This window comes from Gracilinanus agilis, chromosome 2, assembly GCF_016433145.1.
Source record: "Gracilinanus agilis isolate LMUSP501 chromosome 2, AgileGrace, whole genome shotgun sequence".
NCBI classification, from domain to species: Eukaryota; Metazoa; Chordata; class Mammalia; order Didelphimorphia; family Didelphidae; genus Gracilinanus; species Gracilinanus agilis.
Window position 1 is genome coordinate 712,733,561 of NC_058131.1, and position 18,890 is coordinate 712,752,450.

An 18,890-nucleotide genomic window follows, 5' to 3' on the forward strand; every position below is an offset into this window, starting at 1 on the left:
TCTTCTTCTTCTTCTTCTTCTTCTTCTTCTTCTTCTTCTTCTTCCTACCTGTCTAGAATGATAAAGTAAAAAACTAAAAATAAATAGAATGAGGGAAGTGACAAGATATTTTTGTCAAATAACTGACAAATATATATATTCTGACAATAACTTTTGTATTCAAAATAATTTCAGAAAGGGCATCTTTGGACAGAAGTAATCATTTCTATTCAAAGAGGCAGAGCAATTTATAGGACAACCAGACACATGGAAATATCACAGAGGATAAGAATGATACACATTTAAAGAAAAAGGGCAATAGATATACCTAGTAATGACCAGAAAATAGAATCCAAGAAATAGAAAGAAATAAAAACCTTGGCCTCATAGAGAAGGCAATTTGAGGGAAATTTTATCAGAGATATTGTTTGGCTTTGCTGGAATGAGCCTTCTGACTGGAAGATGGCTATACAAGAATATATATTATACATTATGAGGATACACTCATGACTAAGAAATTAAGGAATCATAGAAGATAAGCCTGTTGAATAAAAAAAAATGATTAAATGTATTGGTTTTTATCTTTCATTCAAAGCCCTTTATAACCTAGCCTTCTCTATCTTTTTTATTCTTATACTTTGCTCCTGTATATTCCATCTTTTATCTAGTGACACTGGTCTTTTAGCTGTTCAGTTGAAAAGATAATCCATCTCTTGGCTATGTGTATTTCCTCTAACTGTCCCCCAGTCATGGAATTCTCTTCTTTTTCTGATCCAATTACTGACTTCTCTGGCTTCCAAGTTCTCATCAAAACCTTACTTCTGTAAGGGTTAAAAGTAGGTGTTTGAGGGGGAAGCTGGGTAGCTCAGTGGATTGAGAGTCAGGCCTAGAGACAGGAGGTCCTGGGTTCAAATTTGGTCTCAGACACTTCTCAGCTGTGTGAACCTGGGCAAGTCACTTGACCCCCATTGCCCACCCTTGCCATTCTTCCACCAAAGAGCCAATACACAGAAGTTAAGTGTTTAAAAAAAAGAAGGAGTTCGACAAAATGAGGAGAGGAGTTAAATAAGAACACTTAGTTTAATTTTGAAAGAAGTACAGATAGAAAAGAGGAAAGAGAGATTATTATTCTCATACCCTATAACTATACCTAAATTCCTAATGCTATCTAAAATTTCTAATAACCTACCCCTAACTGTCATCTGAGGACAGTTTCTTCTTGCCTGGCAAATATCAGGCCTGCTATAACCTATTTTATCTATAAATGATTCTCTAACTACCTAACTTCCTAAATAGTCCAAAGCTACTACCCACTTACTTCTTGAATCAGTTTTCTATCACCCAACAGTCAGTAGTCAACTGCCATTAGCCCTTGCCTCAGAGACAGACCTCCTGCTCTTTCAAGATCCAGAGGCAAAAGCCCCTGTCTATGCTGCTTCCTTTTCTCTGTCCTGGTCTCCCTGGTAATGGAATCTTCAGCTCTGGCTCACTGACTCCAGTCAGTTCTGATCTACTTAGAAACCCTGCTCTCTTGTCTCTTAAGGAGACAGAGGGAGAGATTAAGAAAATCCCTTTAACACTTCCTCCAGAAAACTTTCCTCAATCCTTAATAATTCTATTGCTTTTCCTCTAATAATTGTCTCATTTTTCCTGTATAGAGCTTCCTTTTTTAAAATATTTGTTTGCTTTCTGACTCTCCTATTGGAGAGTTAGATCCTTGAGGGAAGGAATTGTTTTTTGCTTTTTTTGTATGGCCAGTACTTAGCATAGTATCTGGCATGTAAATAGTATTTAATAAATGATTGTTTCATTGATTTCTATGATTGTGCCATGCACTAAAGCTACAATGCCAAAGCAATAAAAATGAATATTGAGGTGTACCAACAATGTGTAAAGGGAAGTGAGTTATTTTAGTTTAAAAAATTTTAAGTATGATAAGCTACAATGAAAACAAAGGAGCGTTACATAGTTTCCAGAAGCCTCGACAATATGTGTTTGTGGTGTATTACATCTCATTTAAACTTTGGGGAGCTAAAGAGACAGTTATATGGTGGAGAGAGGAGACTATCCTTGATGAAGGGGACCTGAGTAGCCTGAGAATGAGATTTTCCAATAATGTTCATTTTAGGAAGACCTTGAAAATGGAGGAGGCTTGCTTCAGGAAAGACAGACTATTTATTGGAAGGAAAAATAATTATCTTCCCCCTGTATAGCTAATATTTTGGTTGAAAGTAAGAAAATAGTGGCCATAGCTCAACTAGAGGTAGGGCTAGATTAATCAGTTAATAAATCAATAAATCAATCAATCAATCAATAAATTAGATTCTCCAGAGGCTGTACAGAACAGGAAATGGGGGACTTTTCCCTCTCATCTCTCCAAAACAAAACAAACAAAAGCACAACTAAAAATAATAAATACCTTATTTCTATCTAGGCCAGAGGTATTAAATGTGTATGCAATCCACAACACTCCTGGGAAAGGGAGGCCAATCAGATAAAAATGTAAAAATGTTCCAGAGAAGTATTTAACAAAAATAAAATACAATAGAACATAGTTATAAAAGGCAGCTGGGTGGGCAATGGAGTCTGTAAGACCTGAGCATAAATCTGGATTCAGATATATACTTGCTATGTTATCTAGGCAAGTCGCTTAACTTTATTTGCCTCTGTTTCTTCACCTGTAAAATGAGTTGGAAAAAGAAATGGTAAACCAATCTAATACATTTGATAAGAAAACCTCAACTGTGGTCTTAAATAGTTGAATACAACTAAAATAATTGAATAACAACAAAGTGGTTTCCTGAGTCACTATGGATCCTTAGGTAGAGTTCAGTGGACCATATTTCTATCAAAATTTGATTTCATTAAGCTAGTCCATTTCTTTCTGAATTGTGGAATTAGAAGGAATATCCAAGGCGATTCATGTAAGTGTAAGAGATAGGATTTGAATCTGGGTCCTTTCACTTCAGTCAATGCTTTTCCCTCTGTACCATGATATTATACAAGAGAAGTTCATACACTAATCAAATTGTAATACCAGACCAATGAGTATGTAATATGGATTTCTAGTATAAAACTATTTTCATTGGTAAAAACTTAAATTATGAAATCTTGATTTTTAGTGTTTTTAAATAGATTTATGGATCAACTGCACTAAATTATATTTTTAATAGCAATCTTCTTCTGGAGAGGCTGTTTGGCTCTTGATTAGAAGTTATACCCACCTTTAAGTGTTTAAAGTGTTAGATCAGCTAGTGAGAAATGAGATGTGGTACAGTGGGTATGAATAACCTGCAATATACATATATATTTATATATACACAAAGACTTCAGTGAAAGAACTGGTATAAAAGAGAGATTATCAAAGAGGCAGATCAATAGAAAAGGAGACCAGCTGATGAGATGACAGGAGAGAAAACAGACCCTAATTTAGGTACTCACTAAAGAGAGGGCTCTGAAAACAGCTGAAGCTGGATTATAAGAAAAGGGTTGATTGTTCATTTTTCAGTGTGAGCATTTATGCCATGATTTTCCATAAATGATATAAACCAAGGTTTTATTTAGTGTTTTCTTGACTGTCTACACTTTTTTAAGCAATAGAGAAAATGTCAGTAGAGTATTAAACTTAAAAGTATGTTCCAGATATATGTGTTGAAAATCAGTTGTTAAACATTTACCAGAATACTCCTGACTGGTTTCCACATAAAATTTAAAGCTTTAGAAATTTTTCTAATCCCTTTTGATTGTCATAGATTCCTTAGCTTGGTGAAACCTATTGACTCCACAGCATAAAGTATCTTTAAATGGCTAAATTAAAATATAAGATCACAATATAAATTATATATATATATATATATATATATATATATATATGCAAACCCCTCAATAAAGACATCTAAAGAATAATAGGCTCTGACCATGATGTTTGACCCATTATATATGACTCAATGAAGGAAATAGGCAAATCACAAAGATAAAATGGTATAGATGGATTGAATTCTATACCATTTGAGGAAGTACTTGCTTTGGTGAGATCACTGAGCCACTGAGTATAGCTTATTCTATTTTGAAGAATTCAGATATAGGGGATATATTTTATTATGGTTGTCAATATGTTAGGCATGAGGTGAAATCTCGATTTTTTTTTGGTTTGCATTTTTAGTTTTTGGTTTTTATTATTAGTGTTTTGTAGCATTTGCAAAATGGTTGCTAATAGTTTCTAGCATTATTTAAAGAATTTTGTTTATATCCTTTGAACAATTATTTTTAAATAGCTTTATTTATATATGTATATGTTTACTGGTAATATGTATATGTTAAGTGCATCTATATCCATGTTATATATTTTTACCATATTTCTTCTAAAAACATTTATATCCAAACTCTGTTTGTCTATGTAGATAGATGTGTATGTATGTATGCAGATAAGTTGACTGAAGAGATTGGATACCAAACTATTTTGGAAGAAATATTATAAAAGTTTAAAATATATTTCCCTTATTCAGACATTTCTTTTACTTTCCTAAATATTGTTATTTGTGCAGTTTTCAGGTCATGTAATAAAATTCATTAATTCTATCTTTTTTTTTTAACCCTTGTACTTCGGTGTATTGTCTCATAGGTGGAAGAGTGGTAAGGGTGGGCAATGGGGGTCAAGTGACTTGCCCAGGGTCACACAGCTGGGAAGTGGCTGAGGCCAGGTTTGAACCTAGGACCTCCTGTCTCTAGGCCTGACTCTCACTCCACTAAGCTACCCAGCTGCCCCTTAATTCTATCTTTTGTAATTGAGTCTTTCCCCTTTTTAAAATTTTTTTTAAACCCTAATATCTTTTATATATATCCTTCTATATTAATTTTATTTGTTACAGGGCTAGGCAATGGGGGTTAAGTGATTTGCCCAGGGTCACACACCTAGGAAGTGTCTGAGGCCAGATTTGAACCTAGGACCTCCTGTCTCTAGGCCTGGCTCTCAATCCATTGAGACATCCAGCTGCCTCCTAGTCTTTCCCCTTTTTAATTAAGATTATACCTTCATCCATAGCTGTGAAAGATATACCATCGACTTCTTTTCTAAAATATTTATGGTATGATCTTTAATATTAAGGTCAAGAATCTACTGAGAATTTGTTATATCCTTTGACATAAGATGCTGGTCTAAGCCAGATTTCTGCCAGAATGCTTTCAAAGTTTCCTGACAGTTTTTATCAGAGAGGGATGACTTTTCCCTAAGTAATTCATGTTTCAATGTTTTTTGTAACACTGAGTTTTAAATTCAAATTTTCTCAAAGTCTCTCCTTTTTTCTGGTGCAATGATTTAATTTTCTATTTTTTGAATAATGACAATTTTATAAAAAATAATGACAATTTTATGACGCTTGATTTATAATATATTATAAATTTTAGAACTGCTGAATTCCTCCATCATTCCTATCCTTTTCCCCATTATTATTTCTCTCAATCTTGTAAATCTTTTGTTTCTTCCTATCCTTTTCCCCATTATTATTTCTCTCAATCTTGTAAATCTTTTGTTTCTCAAAAAGAATTATTTGATATATTGAATTTTGGAAAGAATCCTTTTAAGAGTTTGAGTAATATATTATTTTATTGTAAAATAAATTTTCTAATATTGCATTTTGTAGTGCAGAGGTGCAACCAACCCTACAAAATGCTAACTGCAGAATTTTTGGAAGTTAAGGGCTTAGAACCCTGATTAAGGGCAGTTGATCCCTGAGGCTTGGACAGAGCAGAGGGGGCAACTGAGCTCAGCCTAAGGGCTGAAACCTGGCCTTGAATCTGTGCTTTTCTCTTGAGATTTTGTAGCTTAGCTAATTCCTCTGGATCTCCCAGACCTTCCCTATTTCATTCCCCATTTCCTTTCCTGATTTCCTGTGGGTTTTGGGAGAAGGATGGATTTTGGGTGGTAGCAATCAAACTTTGAAGACTTATTTTTCCCCATAGACAAGTAGGGTTTACCCTTGATACAAACTATCTCCTGATTCATTGTTTATTACTTCCCTAACCTTAAAGGCAACAAAGCCTCCTGGGGCTGAGTGACAGCAGGCTCTTTCTCAGTCCTAGCCATTCCTGTGTCGCTCCCCACCTGGAGCTTCTCCCTAGGCAGCTATTAGAGAAACTTAGTATCCCTCTGTCCTTTATAATCAACCCTGAAACTTAATAAATCCCATTGTTATTTAATCAAACCTTTTGCTAAATCATTGGTTGAATGATAAAAGAGGGTTAAGGAAGGAAAGGAATTGTATCTTTTTGGTTCCTGAGGGGAGCTGGAGGTGTCCATCTTGGAGGAAGTGATGATCTCTATACTTCTTCTGAGAAGCCCCTCTATTTCACAGTCAGGGAAGAGCCTTCGGACTCTGTGTGAACTTGAGAAACTGACTAGAAAGCCCTCTAGTTAATTTCAAACTGGCCCTAACCTTTTGTCTGTTGAAGTGCCCTTCCTACCTGGAAGGGTTCATCCTGTTTCCCTTCAATGTCCTCTGTCTCAAGCCTGTGTACCCAGTCTGTGTCTCCCTGTTGTAGCTGCCTGCCCAATTACCTCATCATCTCCCCTTGCTGCTCATTATATTTCATCATCTTATATTTCCCTAAATTCAGCCATTCCCTTACATCTCTCCTATCACCTCAATCTACTACTTCCACTATTGCACCCTCCTTTCCTGCCTACTGACCTAGGGACCCACAAACCCCATCCACTTGCTCTATTCCCTTATTACAATTTTTAGTAATTTTGCTATTGCCTAACCATGAAGCTTATATATTATTCCACATTTTTAACTTTTTAAAAAAGTACTTTGTAATTGAATCTATAAAAAAACTTGTGTATATTTTGGCATATTGAACCCCAAATTTTTTGTGCATTTTAAAGTTATTTAGAAGGCAATTTCTCTTTTTATTATTGCTTTTTTGGATTTCTATTATAATTATATAAAAATGACATTAATTTATTGCAGTTCATTTTCTATCCTGAAGCTATTGTCTCAGTGGAATCTTTGTTAATTCTTATAATTTCATAAGTGAACCAGAATATTATTATCAAGGGGAAAAATCTATTTTGGCAAAGGTTTTTCTCTCTCTTGAATTAATTGAGATAATCATGTATTTAAAAAATATATGACTAATTATTTTAATTAATCTTCTAATGTTGAACTCTCTCTCCAACAGTGACATAATTCTAAATTGGTTTTAATAGTAAATGATTTCTTGAATAATTTTTATCATCTAATTGCAAGGATTTTGTTTAAATTTTTAAATAATATTAATTAATGAAACTTTAAGCCATAATCCTCCTAGTGTTTTATATTCTTCCCTAGTTATTGCATACTAACTCAGTTTTATAAAGGGGGAATGGTAGACATTTTCTTCTGTTTTGTGAATTATTGATATAATGTTGGTACTAATCATATTTTAAAAATTCTCCCATTAATCTTTCAAGATGAGAACTTTTTTGTCCTGGTGGAAGCACTGGTAATTTCTTTCACATAGTTATTTTTTCAAAAAAGTATCAGGATCTCTTTGTAGTCTTCTGTTAGTTTTCAAATTTTATATTTTAATTCTAATCCTTTGTTTCATTTAAGTTCTTGTTTTTTTTTTATCATATTTAGGTCTGATAATTTATTTTCCTGATTTTGTGGTGATTTCACCATTTTCATGTCTTGGATTGTTGATTTGATTTTCTGACATTTTTTCCTTTTAATCAACAAAAGACTAAAGAAAAAAGAGTTATTCATTTTAAAAGTGTTTTCAAAGGAACAGAATTGAGTGTGTTTTTTATTTTTATTTTTAGAATCCTTTTGGTTCAGGTTTGTCTATTTCTTTTCTCTATTTCAAATATCCCTATTTTGTTTACATTTCTATATATGTTAACTTTCTTTTAAAATATATATTCATTTTGTCAGTCCTCAGATTTTCTATTTTGGTTTATATACTATTTATTTATTTATTTATTAAGTTTGAGATAAATATATATGAAAATGAAAATTGACCTTCCCTCAAGGAGCTTAAATTTGATAGGGGCACATAAAGTGTATAAATACACAGTCCACATGTGTGAATATAAACATATACATAATTCTACATATATGCATTTGTATACATACATATAAGAAATGGAGAAAAATTAATTTTGAGAACATACCAGGAATTTGTGATTTATATATTTTTAGAAACACCTTTATGCTTTCTTCATATAAGCACTACTATAGTTTCAATAAAAATGTTTGATTTTTCTTTTATTAAAGTATTTTCCTTCCATATGAATATTAAATATTTCTATGACCTATTCTTTTACTAATTCATTATTTAAAGTTTCATTTTCTAATCTCCATTTAGGTCTATGTGACTTGCTTTTGCCTCTCGAAGGGATAACTTTTTCTTGCTACATGTTTTTTAAAGGTTATTTAAAAAATATTATTCATTACATATACTTTCATTATTTCTGAGATAAAATACATGATTATTTTTAGGTAAAATTCTACATTTTGCTAAAAAATATGAATGTTCTTTATGCCACATCTGAAAGACTACTTTTAAACTCCATTTTCTTCAAGAATTTGTTCAATTATGCATCATGATTATTTATTTTCTTTTACCTTTATCCCAAAGTGAAAGATATGAAATTGTTACCAATGTTTTCTTGTATTCACTTATTTTCCTAATGAATTTAAATACTAAAATGTTTGAAACATATAAGCCTTAGAAATCATATTAGTTTTGTTTTGTTTTCATAATTCCTTTCAGCAAAATGAAATTTATTTATTTTTACTTTATTAATGTTTTTCTTGTTTTATCTAATAGCATAATCACCATTCCTACTTTTGTTTTTTGTTTGTTTTTTTTACATAGGACAAAAGGAAAATTATCCTTTAACCCCTTACATTTAATCTGCATATATTCTTGTTTTTACTTCTGATTCTTTTTAACAACAGATTTTGGCTGATTGTTTTCTTAGTCAATACGTTAGTATGTTTTGATTTTACTAGAGTAATTTACATGTAAAGTTAAGAGAGTCAGCTTTATATTGTCTTTCATTTGTCACTAATATTAAAATTTTCTTTTTATTATATTCTTTTCCTTCTTTAGTTTTTCTCCCTAAGCCAAAGTAGTACTTTTTTTTAGCTATTTTTGTTTAATCTGCTTTAAGTTAAACTTTTATGCCCTGACTCATTTCTTTTCAAGCATCATTTTTTGTCATTCCCTTCTTTAATTTTCACTTCAGGTGTCCTTTCTTCCTTCTACTTAGTTATCTAATTTTCTCCTTTCCTTTTCTTTTTTATCTAAGCAACAAAATAAACTCCCTCCTCCCTTACAAATTCTATTTTTTCATTTGATCACTTTTCTTTGGTTTTGATTTCTTTCCAGTTTTATTTTTAGGAATACACACACACACACACACGTGTGTGTGTATGTGGGTGTATATATATATATATATATATATATATATATATGCATGACTTATCAGTCTCATTGAAGCCATAACCAAATTAACATAAAATATTTGGTATAAATCAGAAACAGTGAATGACTTCAGTGGGTCACTTTGAGAGTTACTCCTTTTAGGTGCTATGAAGAGCTGGTTATGGAGGTTATTCAAGCTTGGTAAATTCTGGCCCTTACCACTCCTGGGCCAAGGACGGTCCCTAGCCTGGATGAAAAAAGGAGGAGGGTTGGGCGTGGGGCTAGCAACCCCACCCTGTAAAAACTACATCTGCTAAAGAAACTGCAACCTAAAGTAGGGGCAGCTGGGCTAGCTCAGTGGATTGAGAGCCAGGCCTAGAGACGAAAGGTCCTAGGTTCAAATCCGGGCTCAGACACTTCCCAGCTGGGTGACCCTGAGCGACTGTGTGTCCCATTACCTACTGGTTGTGGCCCTATGCTCCTAGAATGGAGTCCCAGGATAAAAAAAAAATTCTGGGCCAAGGTGGCAAGTGGATAGAGACTAAACCCCTTGTGATGATAACTTTCTTTGTCTAAATTATTCTCCCACAGGATAGAAGTGTTTGAGGTTAAGGTCTTCTATAGATCAGACCACAGGCTCTAGGAGAGAGGCATCTTCAGCCTCAGCTTGGATGTATTATTTGGCTTGGTGAAAGGAAGGTAGTAAGTATGACCCAAGTTAACTGGATTCAAGCTCTCTCCAAAGAACAAATGAATTTAAAGATTACAAGGAACCAGGTTTGAGGAAAGAGGAGGGAAGGTAAATTAACGGAATCTGCTAAATTCAGGCTAGCAACACATTCCCCCCAGGGTGAGGGGGGGCATGTATATTGAATGGCTGAACTCCTATTTAAGCCTCTTCCTTCTAAAACCTAAACTGTTAAACTGAAGGTAGACAGTGATCTTGCTTGAAGGTCCATCTCTGTGGTTAGCTATCAAGGTAAAGCAGCCCCTGGCTGTCAGAGACTGAATGCCTCAGCCCCCGAAGCTACACAAAGTGTGTGTGCCAAGAGCCAAGAGCCAAAAGTCAGGAGGACTCTTGCAAGAGGTGTGACCTGGCTTTTATACCAGGACTCCAACTGCCCTTAACTGCCCTCTCCCTTGGAGTTCTTGGGGGCACTATGGAATTCTGTGATGCAGCTTGAATCCCTCTCAGAAACATGGATGTTACATTTGACTAGTGCATAAATCTCATTTTAATAAGGCGAAAGCACTCAATCATCAGTCTCGCTCTCTCTTCCAGAATTAATAAAGTCTAGTCGCAAAACAGTGTGAGTTGATGCTACTATTACACTTAATTTTACAACTGAGGCAAACAGTAGTTAAATGATTGGCTCAGACAAATATAGGTCGTAAGTTTCCAGAGACAGATTTGAACTGAGGTCTTCCTGACTCCAGATCCAACATTCCATCCACTGTGCTACCTGTAGCTCCCTCATTGGTGGTTACTTATACAGACAGTGAACAGGAAGGGGCAATAGAAGCACAGCACATACTTAGAATAACAATTCAGGAGAGGAAAGCCTAATATGTACCATTTATGTAGTTATTTAACATTTGAAAGCATTTTAAATATTTCATCCTTGTGATGACCTTGTGAAGTAGGTGCCCTTATACCCATTTATGGATAAATACACTGAGGCTGAGGGAGGTCCAGTGACTTTTCTAGTGTCAAAGAGTTAGAAAGTGCTTGAGACAGAATTAGAATTGAGAACTTCTTTTTTTTTTAATTTTTTTTAAACCCTTAACTTTCTTTGTATTGATTTTTTATAGGTGGAAGATTGGCAAAGGTAGGCAATGGGGGTCAAGTGACTTGCCCAGGGTCATACAGCTGGGAAGTGTCTGAGGCCGAATTTGAACCTAGGACCTCCCATCTCTAGGCCTAGCTCTCAATCCACTGAGCTACCCAGCTGCCCCTAAATTGAGAACTTCTTAACTCCAGTCTGAGAGTTCTATGTACCTTATCACCTAGATGGGATTCTTGACCAGAGAATGAATCCTCACAAATTATACAAGCAGAATCTTTCTCTCTACTTCTGCAAACGTTCAATTGTCTAAACTCATCCAGAAAAGCAAACGATTCCATAAAGGCAGGTGGCCATCTCACAACTTGGAAGCTAGGTTTTACAGTGAAGAAGACTGTAGATTTGGAGTTAAAGAAAGCAAATTCAAATTCTGCCTCAGACACTTACTAACCGCAGATGCACAGGCCCAGAATTTAACAGTTGTCAGCCTCATTTTTCGCTAAGTAAAATAGTGATAATAATATATTTAAAATTGTTTTATGGCAGTCATATGAGGAAGAATGCAAAGTTCTTTGTGAGCTGTAAAGTAGTCTATAGAGGTTATTTTATTATTATTAATAATATTAGTAGTAGTATTATTGGTCTTATTGCCTAAGGAAAGTTGAGCAACACTGTGTGTTACACTGATAAACCGAGAAATCCCGCAGAAACTTTTAATTTGTTGAAAAAAGTTTATACTTTTATTTTTCCTGCTGTGCCCCAGAAAGCCTAATTAGAGGAAATGCAATGAAATTGCAAAAAAACAAATTCAGGCTTGATGGAAGAAAGGAGTGAAAGAAACAGAGAAAAAAATGAAAGATTCAAAGGAGGAAGAGAGACAGAGAAGCAATTTGGAAAGTCTCAGTTTTCTCAGTTTCCTTATTAGTCAAAGGAGATAACTATAACACATATCTTTCAGGGTTGTTGTGAAGATCAGGGAAGATTAAAAAAAAAACAAACCTTTCTCTTCTATCTAGTATCAATGCTGTGTATTGTCTGCTGTTAAGGCAGCAGAGTGGTAAGGGTTTGGCCATGGGGGTTAAGTGTCTTGCCCATGATCATATAGCTAGGAAGTATCTGAGGCCAGATTTGAATCCAAGACTTCCTGTCTCTAGGCCTGCTCCCCATCTAATGAGCCATCTAGCTGTTCCCGATTAGAAGAGACAATAACTGAAAAAGAACTGAAAGAGAGACAAAGACAAGCAGAGACAGAGGGAGACAAAAAACAGAAAAATATATGGAGAAAGAGAGATAGTGACAAAGAGAGAAAAGAGAGAGAGAGAGACAGAGAGTGACAGGAGAGAGACAGAGAAAAGAGAGACAGGGAGATAGTGACAAAGATAGAGAAGAGAGAAAGATAGAGACAGAGACAGAGACAGAGACAGAGACAGACAGAGAAAGAAGAGAGAGAGACAGACAGAGAAAGAAGAGAGAGACAGAGAGAAGGAGAGACAGAGACAGAGACAGAAAGATAAAGAGAGACAGAGAAATAGTGACAAGAGAGAGGAGAGAAAAAGTCAGAGAGACAGATAAAGAAGAAAGAGAAACAGAGAGAGAAACAGAGACATAGAGAGAAAGGAGAGAGAGACAGAGAGAAGGACAGAGAGACAGAGACAGAGAGATAGAGAGAGACAGAGAAATAGTGACAAAGAGGAGAAAATCAGAGAGAGAGAGAGAGAGAGAGAGAGAGAGAGAGAGAAAGAAGAGAGAGAGAGAGACAGACAGACAGGCAGAGACAGAGAGAGAAAGAGAGAGGAATAGAGAGACAGACAGAGAGAGAAAGAGATACAGGAATAGTGACAAAGAGAGAGGAGAAAGTCAGAGAGAGAGTGAGAGAGAGATGGAGGAAAAGAGGGAGAGATGAATGAAATGAGAAATGAGAAATGATGGAAAATTGTTAACAGTGAAATGATGAGTCTTATGAGCCAGTGTAGCAGTAATTTCTTCTCTTTGAAAATTTGAAAAAAAAAAAAAGAAAGCCTCCTTGTCTCATAGTTTATATGTGTACTCCTGAGCGTAGGGATGTTTTCCTTTTTGTCTTTGTATCTCATATGCTTAATACAGTCCTTGACCCATAGGAGATGCTGAGTAAATCCTTTTCCAGGAGTGGTTTGAACTAGACAACCTTTGAAAAGCTCTCTTGCTAACTGGGAGCCTGTGATTCTCTGATTCTACTGAGGGTGTTGCGTTTGTGTGCAAGGGACAGAATCTTTTCTTGAATAGTTTCACTGCTTTTTTTTTCTTCACCTTACAGCTCATTTTGCTGTGAAACATTTAAACATTCTTGGCTCAAAGACATGCCACTCAAATGAGACATTTAGAAAAATTATCCCAACATGGCAACTCTTGCACTTGAGCCCTTTGAGCTGTTAAGTCTCGCCAGTCTTCTGAGGGATTTAGAGAAATTGTTTATTCATTTCCTTTGCATCCATAATATCTGTTGTAATAGCTAAGAGCAAATTAAGTAAGTGGTGAGCATTCCAGTGGTGTTGTTGTTTCATAAATCAAAAAGATCCTACTGAGCCTAGCTGAACGGTGAAGTGAAAGTGGCCAATTATCTTAAAGCAAATTCTCTTTTCCAAAGGACTGTCATGTTTATCAGGTAGGAATTTTGTCTGCTATCCTAGGAGCTCTCTCCAATTTAAAAGTTGTTCCCTGCATTGCAGGCTCCTCTTCAACTCTGGCTCCACTTTTCCATTCTCAAGCTGTGGTGGGTTTGGGATGTAAAAGATATATGATCTTTCACTAATTAACTCTCTAGAGCCAACATTCCCAGCTCATAACTCTTCTTTCACATAAGTTGTCAATTTTCAGGCAATAGCAGTTCCTCTAGAAATGCAAGAGGGAAGGGAATGAGGCTTTTTTTTAAGAAAACAGATTTTATATTTTAGATATTATACTTGGAACATGTGCTGGATTTTGGAATGTTTCCAAGCAGTGATTTTAATGATCACATTAATGTCTGGGAAAAGAAATCATAAAATAGACAGAAACAATGGAAGAAGAGTCCATTTTCTGGCTTCCTTTTGGATCTCTTCCCCATCCCTATTTCCAGAAGTGACTAGCATTTCAAATTTATATAGCGCTTTATTACCCAAAGTACTTTATAACCTCATACCATTTGAGGGAATGTTCAGCCACTGCTGACACAAGATTTTTCAGGTCCTCTCAGTTTAATCAATTCAAAGTGTCAGATTTATTTTCTAATTTGCACAATATTTTTTGATAGCTTGCTGACCTGGCTGGTGGTATTTCTAAATCAAAGATTTGTACTTTTTGAAATATGACTTCAGTCAACATTTTACTAAGTTCCTCAAGAAAATATTTCTACTCCATATATGGAGGATGTGATTCCAATGGGAAAGGTAGTAGCCAAATTATGGGACTTGGCCAATTCTCCCACCCTGCCACCCCCTCCCCCTTCTTTATTAGCTGGGGAATTAATTCTTTACCATTAGTAGAGGTAGGAAGTGGTTTAATGTAATAGCTAATTAGGATAATAGGATTATAGATTTAGAGGTAGAAGGGCCCTTAGAGGTAATTGAGCATGATTTTTGCTTTGGCCTGTAGGCACCTCAGTGGATAAGGCTCTGGATCTCTGTACAAATCTGACTCCAGACTAATACTAATAAGTATTAGCTCTGTGACCCTGAGTAAGTCCCTTAATTGCTTTTTGCCTCGATTTCCTAGGTTGTAAAGTGAGGATTACAACTGCACTTATTTCACAGGGTTGTTTTGAGGATTAAATGAAATCATTAGTGTATGCCTGGGATATAGTAGGTGTTAGATAATTCCCTTCCCTTTCCCAGGCCAACTGCTAACTTGTGACTAGGCTAATAGCTTAGTATTTGAAGAAAGGACCTTGCTGTCTGAAAACTTTTCACTTGACTAAGAAATTAGCATATGGGAGGAAGAGGAGGGAATGATTCATTCGATTCTAATAGCCCACCCCATTTGAATTGAAGTTTCTTGTCTCCTGGAAAATTATTTTAGTACTCACTGTATTAACATCCTTCACCTCTTAATCCGCCCTCCAACGCTGGCTGAAGACCCTCAAAGAGAAGCAGCCAGCCAATTCTTTACATTTCCATTCTTTATATCAAACAGTTCTAATTCAGGCAAGTTTTCCCAAAATCCAGACTGGATATGCCTCTTTGAAACATCTACTGAGGCCTAGAGATGAGAGGTCCTAGGTTCAAATCCGGCCTCAGACACTTCCCAGCTGTGTGACCCTGGGCAAGTCACTTGACCCCCATTGCCTACCCTTACCACTCTTCCACCTATAAGTCAATACACAGAAGTTAAGGGTTTAAAATAAAAAAAAATAAAAAAAATAAAAAAAAGAAACATCTACTGATTGTTCCAGGTTATGCTCTCTAGAAGGAACAAGATTACTTTCTCTCTTATTATAATTCTTTTAATAGATCTTGAGTTGGTATGAACTCAAGTAACTTCATTATTGTGGGCACAATGGGCTCAAGAAATTATCCTTGGAAAAATTAATTAATATTTGTGTTACTTTTGTTCACTCATTTCAGTCATGTTCTACTCTCCAAGACCCTCTTTGGGGTCATTTTGTCAAAGATATTAGAGTAGTTTGCCATTTTCTTTTCTAGCTCGTTTTACAGTTAAGGAACTGAAGTAAGTGACTTGTCCAGGATCACACAAATTATAAGTTTCTGAGACCAGATTAGAACTCAGGAAGATGAGTCTTCTTGACTCCAGGCCCAGCATTGTATCCATTGGGCCACCTAGTTGCCCTATATTCACTACAACATCAAAATAAATGAGAAATTGAAAACAGCAGAAAGAAACATTTGTTTTAAATAAATAAAAACATACATTCTATATGTTTTCCATTGCAAATGATTCCATGGGGAAAAGAAAAAGAAAAAAATAAGTTTGCATAAACATTTGAGAGAAAATTTCAGATTGATTATATCAAATTTACCTTTCTATCTCTCTCATGAAAACACCTTTTTATTACTTTATTTTATTTTATTTTTTAAATTTAATTTTATTGATTAATAAAGAAGATTTTTCCATGTTTCCATGATTCATGTCCTTTCCCTCCCCTCCTCCCATTCCCCTCCCATAGCCAACCAGCAATTACATTGGGTTTTACATGTATCATTGATCAAGACCTGTTTCCATATTATTTATATTTGTACTAGGGTGATCACTTAGAGTCTCTATCCCCACTCACATCCCCATCAACCCATGTGATCAAGCAGTTGAAAAACACCTATTTTTAGGACTACATCTAAGTAAACTAATGATAAGCAACTAAAGAATATCAGGGGACATGAAGCTTGGTCTTGCCACATTCTAATCAGTTAAATAAAATTTTATAGAGTCTATTTTATATAAGGTATTCTGCTAGACATTCACACAAAACAACATTAAATGTCAAAAATCTATCTATACCAATATATCTATTTCTATATATAGAGATATCCTCAAGGAATCTTATGTAACGGAGAGGATCCAACCAATGTACAAGCAATAATAATAATGTAACAACTAAATTTTTCATGCACTTTAAACCTTGCACTTTATATTTGTTACATCATTTGCTTCTTACATCAAATCCATGAGTTTATTTCTATTCTTATACCCATGCTACAGATGAAGAAAGAAAATTAGAGGTTAAAGAAGGATTTCTTAATGGCACATAGTAAGTATGTTAAGGATATCTAGGTGGTACAATGGATAGAGAGCTGAACATATAGTCAGAAAGGCTTAAGTTCAAATCTATCCTCAGACAGTTTCTAATTCTGTGAATCTAGACAAGTCATTTAACCTTTGCCTCAGTTTCCTCAATTGCAAAATGGAGATAATCATAGTTCCTATCTCCAAGGGTTTTAGTGAGGATTAAAAGAGAAAAAAACTGAAATAGCAAATGACAAAATGCCTGGTACATAGGAAGAGTTATATAAATATTTCTTAATGTTATCTTATTCTTGTTATCATGAAATAGTATTTGAACTCAGATCATCCTAACTTATTCACTGCTCTTTATAACATATATCATGCTTCCTTTCTCAAGTAAAGAGAATGAGTATAGGCATGGTACAAATAGAGTAGAATGGCATTTTTAAGAAGGGAGAAACTACTTACTAAAAATTGGGTGTAATAAGATGTATAAAATAAAAAGCAAGAAAAACATGGAGAAAGAAATACTAATCAAACAGCTTGAAGACTGGATAGAATTTCAAAAGGCAGATGTGTGGGAGGGACAAGTCTTAGTGAATATAAATACATAGAAGGTATAGCTTGGTGGTATAGTATATAGAGTGCTGGGCCTCACTTCAAGAAGACTCATCTTCCTGAGTTCAAATCCAATCTCAGGCAGTTACTAGCTGTATAACCCTGGACTAATCACTTAACTCCCTTCCTTCTGTTTCCTGATTTGTAAAATGAGATAGAGAAGGAAATGGTATAAACATTCCAGTATCTTTGCCAAGTAAACCCAAATATAATCATAAAGAGTGAAACATGAGTGAAATGACTGAAATTGAAAGGTATGGAGGTGGGGAACAGCTTGCTGGCTCAGTGTACTGAGAGTCAGGCCAAGAGATAGAAGATCCTGGGTTCAATCCTGGCCTTAGACACTTCCTAGATGTATGACCTTGGGCATGTCACTTAAACCCTATTGCTTATGTTTTTCCAGTCTACTACCTTGGAACTTATACACAGTATTGATTCTAAAATGGAAGGTAAGGGTTTAAAAACAAGTATAGAGAAGGAAAAAAGGTCCAATGAGATATGCAAACAATGAAAAATCCAGCTAAATTTTAGTGAAAAGTGGAAGGGTGATAAAGCTGGACAGGTAGGTGGAAGTCAGAGGACCTTGGATAGTAGCTTGAGAATTTCATGTTGGATTTGGTAAACAAGAAATATCAGAGCATTTCCAAACTCTTACTAGACCAGATGATAACTTGATTAAAACAGATAACTATGGCAACTGTGAGAAGGATGAATGGGAGAGGAAAGGCTTCAGCAGTAGAGAGAAAACTAGCTCTTAAACTATAGTCTTGAATTGTAATCCAAGTCTAAAAAATGAGACCCTAAATTTGAGTTAAATTTTTGTAATGGTGGACATGAGGAACCAGGGAATTAGTAGGATAATAAAAATTAGCAGACCAAATATTTGGGAGTGAGGGAGAGAAATGAAAGAGATTCTAAGCTTAAATGACCAGGAAAAAAATGATATAATTAGAGGAAGGGGGCATGTCTTAAGGGGCAAATAGTGAGCTTTGTTTAGACATATTGTGTTTAAGGTAACAGTAGGATTTTTCTAGCAATGCAGCTGTAAAGGCCAGACTACTACAAGATGGATGGTGTCAAGGGATATTGGTCCACATTGGAACACCCAGACTGCAAGTAGAAGTCTTTCCCTCTTCCCCTATTCTTTTAGATATCTGCTCATTGAATCATTTTTTGCATTGCTATTTATTCCTTGTGTCTACTACTTCATTAGTATACAGAGTAATATAAGGATAATAAATTTCTGCTAAATATTCACAGTCAGACCTGTGTTACTCTTTTGTTACTAGCATCCTCCTGACAAGAAAGGCCTTGATATGCATTTACTTTTATTTCTCTGGTTATTACTATTTTGAATTTTATCTGTGAACCTGAATATCTGACATTCTCCCAAAGGTAACCACCAAC